Here is a 15352-nt window from a genome sequence, read left to right as displayed (position 1 = left end):
AAAATGTCCAAACTAAGGCATCTAGAAAAAGATACCTTGATTCAGGAAAGGCTGATGGGACCAGAACACTTCCGTTAGCTGGAAAGGCACATGGTTACATCTACTAGCTTTCTCTCCCAGATTCCTCAATGGCTCCCCAGGGGGCATTTTCTTTCATCACCATGGTCTCTGGCTCTGTGGGCTCTCATGGCTCTAAATCTATTTCCAAAATGGTTCCCTCTTAAAGGGTTCCAGTAAGCAATCCAACCTTGAATGGATGGAGACACGTCCCCATGGAAACCATCTAATCAAAAGTTTCTCCATGGAAACATTTAATCAAAAGTTATCACCCACAATTGGGTGGGTCACATCTCCCTGGAAAGAGACAGATCCCACTCAGCAATATTGAATGAGGATTAAAGGGTATGGCTTCTCTGGGGTACAGTACAGTTTCAAATGGACACACCAACTAATGGCCAGTGTCTGAAGAACTAGTTGACATGTTTTCTACAGAGAACAGAAATTGATTTGTGTAGATTTATGGGTTCTATGTAAATGTTCCATCTGTATAATTTGGAGATCAAAAGGTGCTGCAAAGCTCCCTGATAACTTCACTGTTTGAAACTAATCTTTAGTTCACGATTTGTGGAGTATATCTACTATTTTAGTTCTTTTAAAATATATCATTCAACAAAAATTACTATTGAAATCATGTCTTTTTAAATAGAAATTACAACTGATTCTAAAATTGTATGGAAAAGCAAAGAAATAAAAATTTCTGAGCAACTTTGGGTATAAAACAATAGAATGAGAGAACTAGTATAACTTTGTTTCAAGGCATTCTAAAATCAAATCTAACAAGAAAGTTTGGCATAAAGATTAAGAAATAGGTGGATGGCACTGAATGGAGTTCAGAAATATATGCACCCATATGGGCAGATAATCTTTGACAAAGATAAGATAATTCAATAGACACAGGGCAGTCTTTTCATCAAATGGTGCTATGACAAAAGTTATCCATATGCAGAAGAGCAAACGTAAATCCATACCTTTCTGCTATTTTCAAAAAATTAATTTAAAGAGGATTGTAGACTTCTTTTACATTTATGTAAAACCCAAAGCTATAAAACTTCTGGAAAGAAACATGAAAAATCTTTGCAGTGTGAGAGTCAAAATATCTTAGATATACCACCAAAAGTATGTTCTATAGTAAAATTAATTGGACGTTATCAAAAGTATAATATTTTGCTCTGCAAAACACACTGCAAATGAGAAAATAAATCAAGGATTTGAGGAGAATATTTGAAAATTGTGTGTCTGAAAAAAGACTCGTATTCAGAATATAACAACTTCAAAACTTAATTAAATGAAAAAGTAAAAACAAATAATTGAGCAAAGATTTTGAAAAGACACTTCTCTAAAGCATACATACAGATGGTAAAATAGTACACAAAAATTTTTCTTACAATAATCAGTCATTAGATAAAAATAAAATAAAATAATAAATACATACTACTATATACTTGTGTTTAAATTTAAAAGACTGACCATAGCATGTATTGATAAGGATGTGAAAGATGATGCTACTGGTGGGAGTGAAAAATGGCCCAACTACCTTGGAAAACAGGATACTTAAGTTAAACAAACATCTAGTGTGTTCTCTAGCTATTCTACTCATAAATATTTACTCAAGAGAAATGAAAGCATACATCCGTATAAAGACTTATACATGAATGTCCTTTAGTGATTTATTTATAATAGTAAAAATTGGAAACAAACAAATGTGCATCAGAGGTGCATGATTAGTTTATACCATGGTTTACCAACACAGTGGACTATTAGTCAGTCATAAAGAAATGTAAAATGAACTATAGATAGATGATGCAACAGGAATGAATCTCAAAATAATTATGCAGAGTGAAAGAATGCACTGTGTATGGTCCCATTTATAAAACATTCTAGGAAACTAAGAGTAATACATAGTGACTAAAAGATGATCAGTGAATGTCTGTATGTGGCAACATGGAGTAGAAGCAGGGATTACCAAGGGGTATGAAACACGTGGGATGTGACCAGGATTTTTACTGCAGTGATGGTTTCACAGATGTGAGTATATGTTGCAAGTTAAATTGCACACTTCAAAACATACTTCAGAAATATATAGCCTAGTCCCAGAATCTGTGCTATACCAACTGTGTTCTGTTAACATTTTACATTTGAAGAGGTACGATATTTCATAGTTGCATATCTTCCTGAGGGAGCCTGGATTAGACCCAGTGTCCTGAGCATGGTGTCCTTTCCTGAAGAGAAGTTTATATAATTTTTTCCTGAGCTGCTTATATTTTGTCACTGAGGTCACAGGGGAAATTGTTGTTCCCAGTCTGACATATTTGGGAGTCCATGACATTTAAGTGCATCTGTGGATCTCTGCAAGGGTTTTACTGGATGGGGATTTAACAGCATATCCCTTTTGCTCAGTGCTGGGTTTTACCACTTCCTTCCCATCACATCAAATTCTAGGTTTTTCTATTCTCTGGGATGGCCAAGAGCCATTTGGGAAAGAGTTTGAACAGTATTCATCCTCATCTATAGGCCCAGAGTTTGTCTACATATATTTGGAAAGAAACATTTAAAGATAGTGATGAAGAGGTTCAATAGAATATAATTTGCAAGAGACATTTCAAAGGTTTAGGAAAGAGAAGTTATTAAGGAGGAAGGATAATTTAGATGTCACTAATAATTTTGAATAAGACTGAATGTTGTTCCAAACAACATAAACTTCAACGCAGCTACTCTGGGGACATATGCTCCTTTGGGAAGGAAAAGTGTGGCAGACAGAATTTTAACATGACCTCCAATGACCCTCATCTTCGAACAATCTCCCTGTGAATGGTCTCCCCTTGAGTCTGAGCAGGAACGAGAGACCTCATTTCCACTGTTAGGTAAAATGAAATGGCTGCCTGAATTGGCATTGCCAGGAGCTACTCCCTTTCCAAGAAATGACAGAGATTGTCCAGAGACTTAACTATATTTTCAGATGAAATTAAGGGTAGTGATCAGTTGATTCTGTATTAGTCAAATGGGAGAAAATTAGGGAGGGGCTGAACTAATCTCATGAGATGTGAATCTATAAGTCAGATACAGAGGCAGTCAGACTTTGGAAGCAAGAGATATTTTCCTGTTGGCCTGGAAGGAGCAGCTACCATTTTGTGAAGAGAGCCACTTTGCATGAAGGCAAATATCCTCTAAGAGCTTAGAACAGCCCCCAGTTGACATTCAGTGAAAAAATAGGGACCTCAGTCCTATAGTTGTAAGAAACTGAATTTCATTAACCATCTGAATGTTAGGAAGTGCTTCCAGAGCCTCAGATGGGAACCCAGTCCCAGCTAACAACTCAATTTCAGCAGGATGAGACTCTGAGCACAGAATCGAGGCCATGCCAGCCTCCTAACCCATGGAAAATGTGAGTTAATAATTTTTTGTTGTTTGAAGCTACTATGATTGTGAAAATTTGCTATTCAGCAATAGAAAGTTAACACAGAAAGTTGACATTTTACATTGGAGTGAAAGTATTATTATGTGAGAATAGTTCCTTTGGGTCTTCTGGAGGCATGCTAAAATTTAATTCTCAAAATGTTAAATACATGAACCATATAGACGTACTTAATGAGTTTGTGGCTATATTTTACTTAACATTTTAAGGATGGAATCAGCAGAGCAACAAACCTGGTTTAAGGAGATTATAGAGGAAAACAAAGTGTGTTACAATGAGATTTCTAAATTTGATACAATTAATTAATTAGTAAGCAATTAAAGTCATTAAATCATAACCTTTAGTGATACCTTCTATTGAATAATCATTTGCACATTATTATTTTCTAGAAATTAGTCACTAATATGCAGTTTGTTTACTACTCAACTGAAAATGACAAGACCAACAAAAATACATTCTAGTCAGATGACCCCTAAATGATTTTGTTAGGCAATGTTCTAGTATGACACTGATGGGATATGAAACTGCTTTTCTCTTTTATTACAAAGTTTTGAATTTTTTTTATTAATTAGTACTCGAGTGGAAAGGAAGAACTGAATATGGAGTATGGTGATATTTGAATGCAACCTGCTAATTGATTATGGGTTTTAACATAAGGTGATGACAATGTAGGCTTGAAGAAGTCCATAAATATTCAGATCATCAATAATCTGAAAGAGAATTGACTGTATAAAACAAAATCATTTGTAATAACTAAATATACACTGTACCAGAATTGAAACTCTCCTAAAATTAGTTTTCCATATTTTATATGAATACATGTTAGTGAAATAATGATAAAAACTTTCTGTTTAACCCTTAATCTATTTGAAGAGAATCTGTAGAAGTTTGCTCAAATTGTTTGCCTCAGAGCCTTATAATTCCTATGAGGACTCTGAGTCCCTTTAAATTTTCAAGATTTCTGACAATCAGCTCATCATTCCTTCCAGCTGTTGTCTCATTTTTCTCTGCTTTTTTTTTCAGTCTTAGTTATCCCATCTACACTCACTTGTTACACTAACCAGAATTTAAGTTCAGATCCAATAATTCAGTAATAATAATTTGGTAAAGTTATAATCAATGAATTAATTGTTACCCCATCAAAATAGCAAAATAAATCTGTTCTTAACCTATTTTCTTTATTCTTTCTCCCACTATATGTTATACTTAACCCCAATAAGGATGTAAGAGTATTTGCCTCCGCTGTTTTGCAGTTGTTTCACAGAGGATATGTCCTGGAAGGAAGAAAAAAATATCCCACCCCTCTTTATTCATAGAATTTACCACAACACTGGTAGCTAGGAGGCATTTGCTCAATGAAGAGAGGTAATTTTAGAAACAGCTTATTTAAGGAGTAAAGCTTACATTTAGTGGCTGATTGCTGGCCATATCTGAAGAAAATCATTTCTTGAGAAGACTGAATGAATTAGCCTAAAGTTCTATTTTAAAAGACCCTTTATCCTTCCTAGGACTCCTTAGTGTTCTCTGTGAAGAGTCATTCAATTCTTGACTCTTTATTTCATTACAAGACTTTGTTTTTTCTATGGTCTTAGTATCTTGTTTTGAAAAAAAAAATGATGATTTTAAAGACTGCAAATCAGTGATGTAAATCACTTTGCTTCTTCATCACCATTTGTCACTTAGACTTATATTGGCCCTGATTTATATATTTTCTATAGTTACACTTTAAATATTATAATTAAACAATACATGCCTGTGTATTCTAATAGAAATCTTAAACTCAATGCACACTGCCTGCTCAGTAGTGATCAGTTACCACAAAAACAAAATGTAGAAATTGTGGAAGAAGTCCATTTTGTTCCTGGCTTACATATAAATTAATATAAAAAAATGTACTCATGGAGGATTTTGAACCACTGTCCCTTTTCATGCCCTTTTCACCTTGTGCTAAATGAGAACATCATCCGTAATATTGCTGGCTTTTCTCTATTTTCTGTTGAATGAATCAGCCTACACTTTTCAATTATGATTGCCCTCTTCTTCAGGTTTACTATTCCTGTGGAATTAGATCACCTTATCAAGTACAGCAGTTCAATAATAGCCTTCCTTAAATAGGTGTATGAAGGTCAACTTGACTTCCTTCTCCACAGGAATCAAAACGAGGCATGAAATGCTATTATGTCCTAAATTCTGATTGTCTCTAACCAAGTGGAAGGTGTTTTAATAAATAAATCTAAGTTTATAACGGATGACTTAGCACAAGCAGAAAAAATAATCAATAAAACATGTGAAACAACTGTAGACTAATGAATATTAAGAGTTTAATATTAGGAAGACTATGCGAATTCATAGCAACCATATATATTATTGTTATTTCAAAGCTCTACTTTTTGATACAGAAAGGATATATTATTGTTACATGTGATGCAGTTTTGTTCTTTTAGTCGATGCTATTTCTAACATCTGTTTTCATACAATTGTAAACTAAAGCAAATTACAGAAGACTATAAATAAATAGCATGCTTATTTCTGCATATTTTCTAAGCCCTGGAAACATACCATTTATTGCTCTTATAACTATTATAATGACAGGAGTTTTCATCTTACCACCTGCAATAGTATTTGTATAAAATTATGTGTATAATTTACCAGATGGTAGGATAGAGAAGTCTTTTGCACGTGTTTATGAATTTTTGTGTGCGCTAACATTTTTCTTTTAGAACAGATTGAAATTTTCTCTTTTCATTGAATATCTTATTGCCAACAAGCAATGTAATGATAGAAAATCTCCCATGAAAATGAGTTAGAATTCAATTATTTTCAACCTCATCTTAATTTGTAGGATATGGAGAGTTTTAGGGAAAAATGTGACTTAATAGGTAGTTATCTATTTTCATTGAACTGGATTTCATATTGGACTGACTGCTTTTGTTAAATCTGTGAGGATGGTTCCAGACATATTGTGTCTTTTCCATATTCTCTCCTGTGCCAAGGAGTCTGTTTGTCTTGTATGATGAATTACTTTAGTGAAACTTGGCTCTATCTCTGACAGTATCTGAGGCATTAAAACCCCACAGTAGATTATACGTAATTGGGCTGTGGAAGAGCTATGGTTAAATGAAGTGCCAGACTCATTAAGCCTATTGTCAACAATGCAGCCAAAGTAGCCAATTTAAAATATATCAGATTATTCTACCTCTCTGTTCAGAAACCACGGTGGTTTCTTAAATTACTCACCCAAAAATCCTTAGAGTGATTCTTATGACTGGGTGCCCATTGTTCCTTCAAACCCATCTCCTTCTATTCTCCACTTTGCTGATTCTGTTCCAGCCACATGGGCTTCCTCACTCTTCCAGGCATTCCATGATATACTGGCTGAAATTTCTTATATTTCTATTTTCTAGTATGGGATATCAGGTTTTTATTCATTTCCAGATTTAGGTTTTTCAGCCATTGCCTTCAGATGGCTCCCATATGGGTTCTACCTACCTGCTGTAACTTTGGTTTCATATTACCACACTACCTTTTGTCCCTCTGCATCTGACTCAGACTCTGAAAACACTGACCTGATTCCTGCATGTGGCCTTTACTTTGTTTTTTTAAGTGTGCTTAAGCATTAGGGCATGCCAGGAAATTTATTGCCAGAGAAGTTAAGTGAGAGCAGGGGTGCCACCATTCCAAGAGTTATGGTAGGCAGTCCTGTAATTGGTTACTGTTAATGAAGACAGGTGTCCATAAACAGCAGGTAGCTGAGGCAGCAGGCTTTCAAGAGCTCAGGATGTCCAGCGTTCCATCACAATTACCCACTATAGAACAGGAAAACAATATAATCATTTTCTTTTACTTGGTTGTCCCAATAAATTACATTTTACCAGGGCAATATTTCTTTAATTATGAAGAGTCAATATTTTCAAAAATGTAAAATATGTCAAGATCTCACTTTGGTTTCAAAATAGATTCAGTCTTTACACAATCTTTAAAGCATGACATTTATTTTAAGTTTCCAAATACACTAGCAAATATAAAATATGTTATGGGGGAAAATACTACTTCAAGAGATTCTGAGTTACCTAATATTTTCAAAAGTTATGTCTCACTTTTCATTATTTAGATATAGGCATATTTCTGAACATTAATAGGAATATAAATTAATTGAGGCCCAAATATAATTTATATGTAATTAAACATATTTCACTGAGCTGGACACCTGAGATTTGAGAACTGTGATAAATTCAAAACTTCTTTTTATTCAGTGATGCAAAGGAGTTTCAATTTAAGAATCCGAGAGAAATCTCCATGATGATTATCTGCTAATTTCAAGGATCCAGGCCTGAATAAAACAGAAATAAGAAAAGTAGATGATAGTGCCCATAAATGGAGCAGTTAGTGTCTTCCCTGGAGTGTCCTTATTTACATGTAAAGACAATGCTTAGGATATTTTAATGTAAATGGTTAGATATATATAAGATCTAGAGAAATAAAGAAAGAGAGATGCATAAAGAGGTCTAAGGTACATGGAAAAATGTTTCATCCTTTGTTTTTTGAAGACAGGCAATAGAATATCCAATTTAAGAGCATGGAATTAATTTGGCATTAGTTAGCAACACATTTCAAAAATTGGTGGGAATTTTGTCTCCTCTCTCCTAGTGGCTCTTACTTTGTTCCCTAATGGATCATACAAATAAGCTTTTATGTTTCACTCTAATTTTTACCCTTTCACTTTTCTTTGGCTTAAGTTAGATTTTATGTTATAGGAAGAAAGATGTTTAATGGAATGAAGTTCTGTTGTTTGCTTGTTTTTGGTTGTTTTTACCTTTTTTTCAGTTTAACAGTAATATTAAATTTGGTCTCTGGCTAAGCTTAAATATATCTTGATTTTTTTTTATTTTTTTCAGTTAAAAATTACATTTTTCTATAGACTCATCAAATTTTTAAATGGCAAGAGATTTTTTTTCCATTGCTACTGTTTTCTAGAATCTGGAAATTCTTCTTGACTCCTTAAGGAACCTCTGTAGATTCGAGCTTTTAGGGCATGTTCTCCTTTCTACTGAGCCACAAATGAGATTGGAGGTAATACAAATCCATGCAAAAATCCCAAATCAATCCATCCACCCTAGGAACCTAAAGCAACTTATATTGAAGAGGAAACTTTGTGGGAAGTGATATTTGTGGGGACACTTTAGCCCATGCTCAGTTCTTAAAATACATGTATCCATTTGTTTTTCATTCATAAACGTTTTTCCCCAGATTCCCTATAGCTGATGTTTTTTGTTTTTTGTTTTTTTTTGTCATTTAGGCCACATATCACGTGGCAACTCTTCAGAACACCTGCTCTGACCTACTCCTTTTAATATTGCCCCATCTATCCTGGTGAATCACTCCATTAGAGGACTTTGTTCCATTTTCCTTGACGCACTAATTATTATTTGAGATTATTTCGTATTCTAATTTACTTCACCCTCCATCTCCCTTAATGGAATAGAGTTTCATGAATGCAGAGTCTCCTTTGTCTTCTTGAAATATGTAGCCCTAGTGCTTATTACACTGCCTGGCAGAGATATGAGCTTGTTGTCTGTGTGTATGTGTGTTGGTGTGTGCATGTGTGTATGAAATCTATGAATTACAACAGGATAATTAGACAGCAAGAAATACTACATACTATAATTATTCTAATTATTCTAATTTATTGTAAGTTATTCACAATTCAAATTAAGTTTCTTAGTACTGGTAAGAACTTGTTATTGCCAGGATCTTTCTCTCCACCCACTGTAACATACAAGAACTCGGTGTTTATGCAGCTCCAGGAAAATGGTGGGGGGGTTATTTTTCAACTGCATTTTTAGCAACTGTGGTTCCTTCTTATCGTGGTCTAGGTGATTCATTTAAAGTAGATCATATCCATTATTGACCTCTTAGCCTCTGTGCAAAGCTCAGCCATGGCCGCAGCACAAAGTACCCGGGTTCTAAGGGCCTCCCTGCAGTTGAGGTCTTCACAGTTTTCATCCCCACTGGCACTTATCACTTTCAGGATCTCCAATCATCTTTCTCAACTTTCACGGATCCAAATTTATACTAAAAGATCCTTTCTTCAGGTATGTAAACATATATTCTCATTTCTTAACCCTTCTTGGAAAAGGGACTTTTAAAGAGCCAAGCTATTCTAAACAAAGAAGCTTCATGCATACAGAAGCAGTCCTCTTTGATTCTCATATTCCTGATTTGGAAATGAAAACCAAAGTTAAACAACAACAACCAAAAACATATTTACCTTCCCCTTAAGAGTTGTGAGGATCTCCTCATTTACGTTTCTTTTATGAATCATGTCATTTTTGCCTCAGATAATCAAGAACCATGTAAGGAGAAACTCAATGAAATTCTGTGGTGGAACCATCTGGTTTTTAAAATTTGCTCTTTTCAAATTTCTTAACACCCCTTCCTGTCTTTCTTAAGTGATTAACAACTGGGAACTTGAACAGATTTATATTTGCATATTTAAACTACACTTAGGTTTAGTTAAAGAGGGCAACTCATGAACGAGATAAAAGATAATGTTTTCTCCAAAGGTAAAAAATGATCATTGTTTAGGGAAAAGCAGGATTTAACAGAAAAAAAAAAAGATTGCATGTAGTTTCTATTTCCTTCTATACCACAGAAGAAGATAATCATCTGATAAGTATGAACAGAGGATGAGTTAATGGGGAATTTAACCATAGAATTTTAGAGATATAAGATTCTCTAGATAAAATCTAATTTGGCATCCCTTTATGCAACTGAAAACAATTTGACGTCCCTGAGTAATTAAATTAGCTACTTCCAGATACAAGTATAGAATCCAAGTATCCTGACAGCTTGGTCCAGCATTATTTTTATTTCTGATATAGAAGGTGAAGTAAGGGAGTAAAGAAACGGGTCCCAAAGAAGGTCATATGCAATACTTCAAAGAATATTTTGTGGTAGCTTGAAGTCCTTGAATAGGGTTAAAAACTATGGAAGATTTTAGAAAATAAGCAATGTTTGGTAAAATACCAAAGAATTAGATTGAATGGAGACAAATCTTTAAATAACAAAATAAAATAAATATATGGAATTATAAAAATTTAGCATGTTGACTCTATTTTTCTATATTTTTCTAAATTATGCAATTTTTACTCAGTGCATGTTTTATTTCAGGACTTTTAGCAAGTGTGTAATTCAATTTATTTTCCTGACACTTAAATATGGATCCAGAATCAATAAACAGACCTGTACCATTTATTTTCTCAGAGCAAATGAGTGAGTCACACTTCAACATACACTGTCATTTAAGGATCTGATGAAATAACATTTTTAAGTAAAAGTCAATGTCGAAGATATACTTTTAAATTGTGAATGAAGAATAGATCAAATTTTTAATGGGAATGGAGGACTAGACTTGGATAATTATTTTTTAGGAGTTTACATAGGAAAACTACTATGTTTATCATTGGTAATATATTATTCATTGGAATATCCTATAAATCTAATATGTTTTAAAAATAAAATATTATGCAAAATGTTTATGTGAATTGCATAGATTTATACACTTAATAAAAACAAAATAAGAGACTGTTAGCCGATGGATCCTTTTTAATGCACTTTTTGTATAAAATTATTTATTCAAATATATAATCATATATACAGAGAGATAAATGCTCACACATATAAAATTATGTGTTCAACAATTCAACAATTTAGAACTTTTTAGACCTTTGGATGTCTAATAAGTTAAGTTCTCTTCTTCAATAACTAGTTGGAAGATAGAACTTTCTAATATATTATTTGAAAAATCTTTGATAATTTAGCTATGAATTCAGTTATGGGTCTTTTTCTGAAATACAGAGTGTAGGTGATATAATGAATAGGCTTCCATGTAGTTCTGATTATAAATTGAAAAGCAGGATTCTTTCATTTAGTAGAATAGTAGTATATTTACATACTTTCCTTAACTCCTTCAAATTTCCCACCAAATAGATGTATGTTGCCATTCTTGCAAGTTTGTACGTGAAGTGCCAAATAACAGAACTGAACAATAGACACCTGTTTAAATTAAATTCATAGTCCACCTGTGCTTGACTTTGGTTGAGGAACAAGTCTTATTTCTCCAGATACTTGATACTTTCTAGTTTTGTAATTACTGGAGAATTGAGAATGAGTCAGAGGGAAATAGTATAGATATTTAACGATTTATTTTGGCATCACTTTGTGGAGGTGGCATGGACCATGTCCCCATGAATAAATTAGATGTCAAGTCTAGTGACACTCCACTTGAGTGTCCACTCCTTAGAATTTGAAAGGAAATCCCTTACCCCCATAAAGGGCTTTTGGGAAGAGTAGGTCTGGTGCCAGCAGGTCTAGTGTGGCTTGAGTGAGGCAAAGAGAGTGTGTTAAGCAAGGATGTACAACTGGGGGAAAATTTATCTAAGTTAGTCAGGGATTTTGAGGTTTGAATTTCCCTCCAGAGCCAAAGGAAGGAACCCAAGGGCTTTGTTATGCCCAGATGTGTGTAGAAGGGAACAGAAGGCTTGAAATCTGCCAGCTGTCAAACATAGATGATAGCGCCAAACTCTTCATTATAGCATTTATATTAACATAGTTTTAGGATGAATATACCTTGTAAAGTTACAGGAGGTAAACAGAAATTATTTTGTCTGAACCCGCCCAGTTCCTGCCTATAAGTCAATAAATGTGTTTTACCAAATAAATAAGTCAGAAGAATTCAAGACCTCTAAATGCCATAGAATTAAAGATACTCTTCATTCTAAATCCAAATATTACTAAGCCAAGAAGTAAAGAAGTCAGAGAAAAAAAAATTATGTTACAGCTGCTGAAAGGCAGGAAACAACCAGAATGGAATTTGAAAATGGTCAAAGGTAAATATGCAGGTCAGAAAGGAGAAAATTGAATCTAATTTGAATTAGCACAAGAGGTCTAAAATCCATTCAGGAAACTGAGGAATGATGATTGACATTAGGGCATATAGTAGAGAATGTAGGAATTAGGGAATAGAATAAATGGTGTACTGTAAATTTTGATTATGGAATTGTAAATTTGGGAGACTCACAGATTTTACAAAAAGAAGTGAATAAGATGAATGCTTTTTCTTTATGCAGAAGAACCCATGTACTAAGGTTTCCTGATCACAAATGACCATTCTAGTGCTTTCGTTTTGTTTTGATTTTTGCAATCATGATTGAAAAAATGTACAATTTTCTTTGCTCTGTGTTTGTATGTGAAAAGCAATTGTCTTGTATATAAATGTGTTTCCTGGATACAGCTAACAGAAAAAGAGTAGATCTTGAAAAAATTTTCCAACAAACACAGTTCAATCTTATTTGCATTTTGGTTGCATGAACAAACTCTATAGAATATCATTATCACTGAATGATGGAAAAGTTAGGATTAGTGACCTTCATGGTTTAATGTGTACATCCAAATAGGGTGACCTCACGGCAGTTTGGCAATCTTTAGAGCTGAGCATCACAAATGCTGTAATGTACTCCTCACGTCACCTTCTTTCCATATCAAATTAAGGCTAGGATTAGGTCATGTCTGCTTGTATGATTGATTTCACTTTTTTAAAAAATAGAAATAACCAGTAAAATTGGGAAAACTGAGATTATACAGTAATTAGACATGATCTAAGGACAAAAAGCTTTGCCTACAGTTAGAAAATAAATGGAAACCTTGAATTGAAATAATATAACATTATAACCTTCATGAATTAGATTACTGTAATGATATAATGGATAAAATGTTATATCAGGTTTCAGGCAATTTTCTTTTGGGCTAGCCTAGTGCCAAACACAATTACTCCAAATGATTCTAATGCAATGGACGTGAGCTCTGTTCTTCAAGGTTCAGGAGTCAGCATTTATATAAAATATAATAATGCTTATCCAGGGCCCCAAACTAAGTAAACGTGAAATGTTCTTTTTACTGTTCTTTCTTTCCTTCCTTTCTCCCTCCCTTCTTTTTCTTCTCCTTCTCTCTCTGGCTTTCTTTCTATCCCTTCTTTAGCATTGCTGCTAGATTTCTCAAAGGAATTGGTCACACGTTATAAAAAAATCTGTGATAACCTCCTCTTGCCACATCCTACTAATGACCACTGCTACCTATGCCTGTCCTCAAATCTTTCCTTTCTATAAGATTTTTTACTGAATTTTGCCCCCATCTAATTCCTAATGCCCATCTAACTCTAAGATGAAATATTATGTAAAACTACTTAGAAAGCTTTGGAATACTCCAAGAAAATATTTAAAAAAATCATGCTGACACAAAGCCCAATATAGTCACATGAACACTCTCATGTATGCATTCATGCACAACTGGTATCATACAACTGATGAAGTTTTTATTCTTTTTAGCAATATACTGTGAACATTTACTGCATTAAATATTATTATAAAACATGATTGCAATAGCTACAAATTATTCCATAATAAAGAAATGCCATAATCTTTTTACTAGCTTTCGATAGGAAAATAAAAACTGACACTGAAATGTGTATTATATACTCTATACCTTTGTTTTAAATGCTGATAATTTTATAAATTAATTTTTTAAAAAGGTAAAATAATAGAGATATGTCAGGGAACCTATATTTAGTGAACTGGTAAAATATTTCATTACATTTGACATCACCAGTTTCAGTTCTAGAAATAATTAAAATTGAAAATCAACATTTTTATAATTGCTTCAGACTTAATGACTGGTCCACTGTTTCTTTTTGTGTATTCATAATAATGTATGATTGAAACTGATTGAAAATTTATTTGCTTGAAATTATATATTATTTTGTTTGCATCTGTAAATTAATCTGAAGTTCATCGTATCTGATTTTCTCTAAGTTTCTTTCTATTCCACAGATATAGAACATATGGGCATGGAATATTCAATGATTCATCTACTCCTCTTTATTTATTTATTTATATATATATTTTTGGGGGGTGCATGGTCTGGGAATCGAACCCAGATCTCCCACATGGGAGGCAGGCATTCTAACCACTGAACTACCCGTGCACTCTCTAGATTTGTTTTTAATTCTCACTTTCATAAGCATTTATTTCCAATGTGCATCATTGATCTAAGAATCACTGTTGCCAGATCAATGGGATCGATGTTATTTTAGAGGCATTGTCCTGGAGTTTATTGCTGGTAAAAATTATTTATCATATATTATGGCTATCAATTAGTTTGTAAAAAGAGAACAAAACTGGGTAATTAAGCTAAACTCATCAGATTTCAACTTTACTTAACTTAAATATAAAATTCAGAGATTTCTAAACTTGCTTGAAGGAAAATCAAAATATAAAATCCCACTCGTTATTTACTAGGATGAGATGAGACTTGGTGTGAAAGCAATTTAGGGAAAGTGAAAAAGCAATAAAATCCCAGCTGTTTGGTTAAGAAAAGTTTATCACAACTGCTATAATTCAGTCAAACAAACAGCCTGGGTTCTTCATGGAGCTGGCTGTGCCTGATATAATTGAAATGTTATTTTTACTGTGCATCACCCATTTGAAAAGTACATGTGGAACAAACAAATGTTAATATTCTCCTTCTCGTATGTGATGGTAAATGAAAAATAGAGACTTTCAATATTTTTAGGGATAAGGCAGAATGTTTTTTCATCCTCACTTTTTCAGAAATACACTTAACCATGGAAATGCTTTCTTTAAAAGAGAATGAGGGATAGTCAATTAGCATTCACTTAGCACTTGGGGTTTGGACAGAAACTCCAAAGTTTTGAGTAGGGGAAGAAGTGGCTAGGTATAACAAAAGCCAAGAAGGTAATAGAATAATTGTCTACAGCAACTCAAACACTGATTGTACTATAATTTACGGCTCCAATCATTAAAAGAT

The 15352-nt window shown here is 33.6% G+C and overlaps 1 non-coding gene across 1 annotated transcript; it reads right to left on the bottom strand.

Annotated features, from left to right (window-relative positions):
* Positions 1-14437: 14437 nt before the first annotated feature.
* Positions 14438-14509, bottom strand: TRNAG-CCC (transfer RNA glycine (anticodon CCC)). The gene has a single exon. It is a non-coding gene; the product is annotated as a tRNA-Gly (tRNA).
* Positions 14510-15352: the final 843 nt, after the last annotated feature.

The sequence above is a fragment of the Tamandua tetradactyla genome, chromosome 10 (assembly GCF_023851605.1).
Source record: "Tamandua tetradactyla isolate mTamTet1 chromosome 10, mTamTet1.pri, whole genome shotgun sequence".
Lineage (NCBI taxonomy): Eukaryota > Metazoa > Chordata > Mammalia > Pilosa > Myrmecophagidae > Tamandua > Tamandua tetradactyla.
The sequence above is the reverse complement of the archived record's forward strand: the minus strand, read 5'-3'. Positions and strand labels throughout refer to the sequence as shown.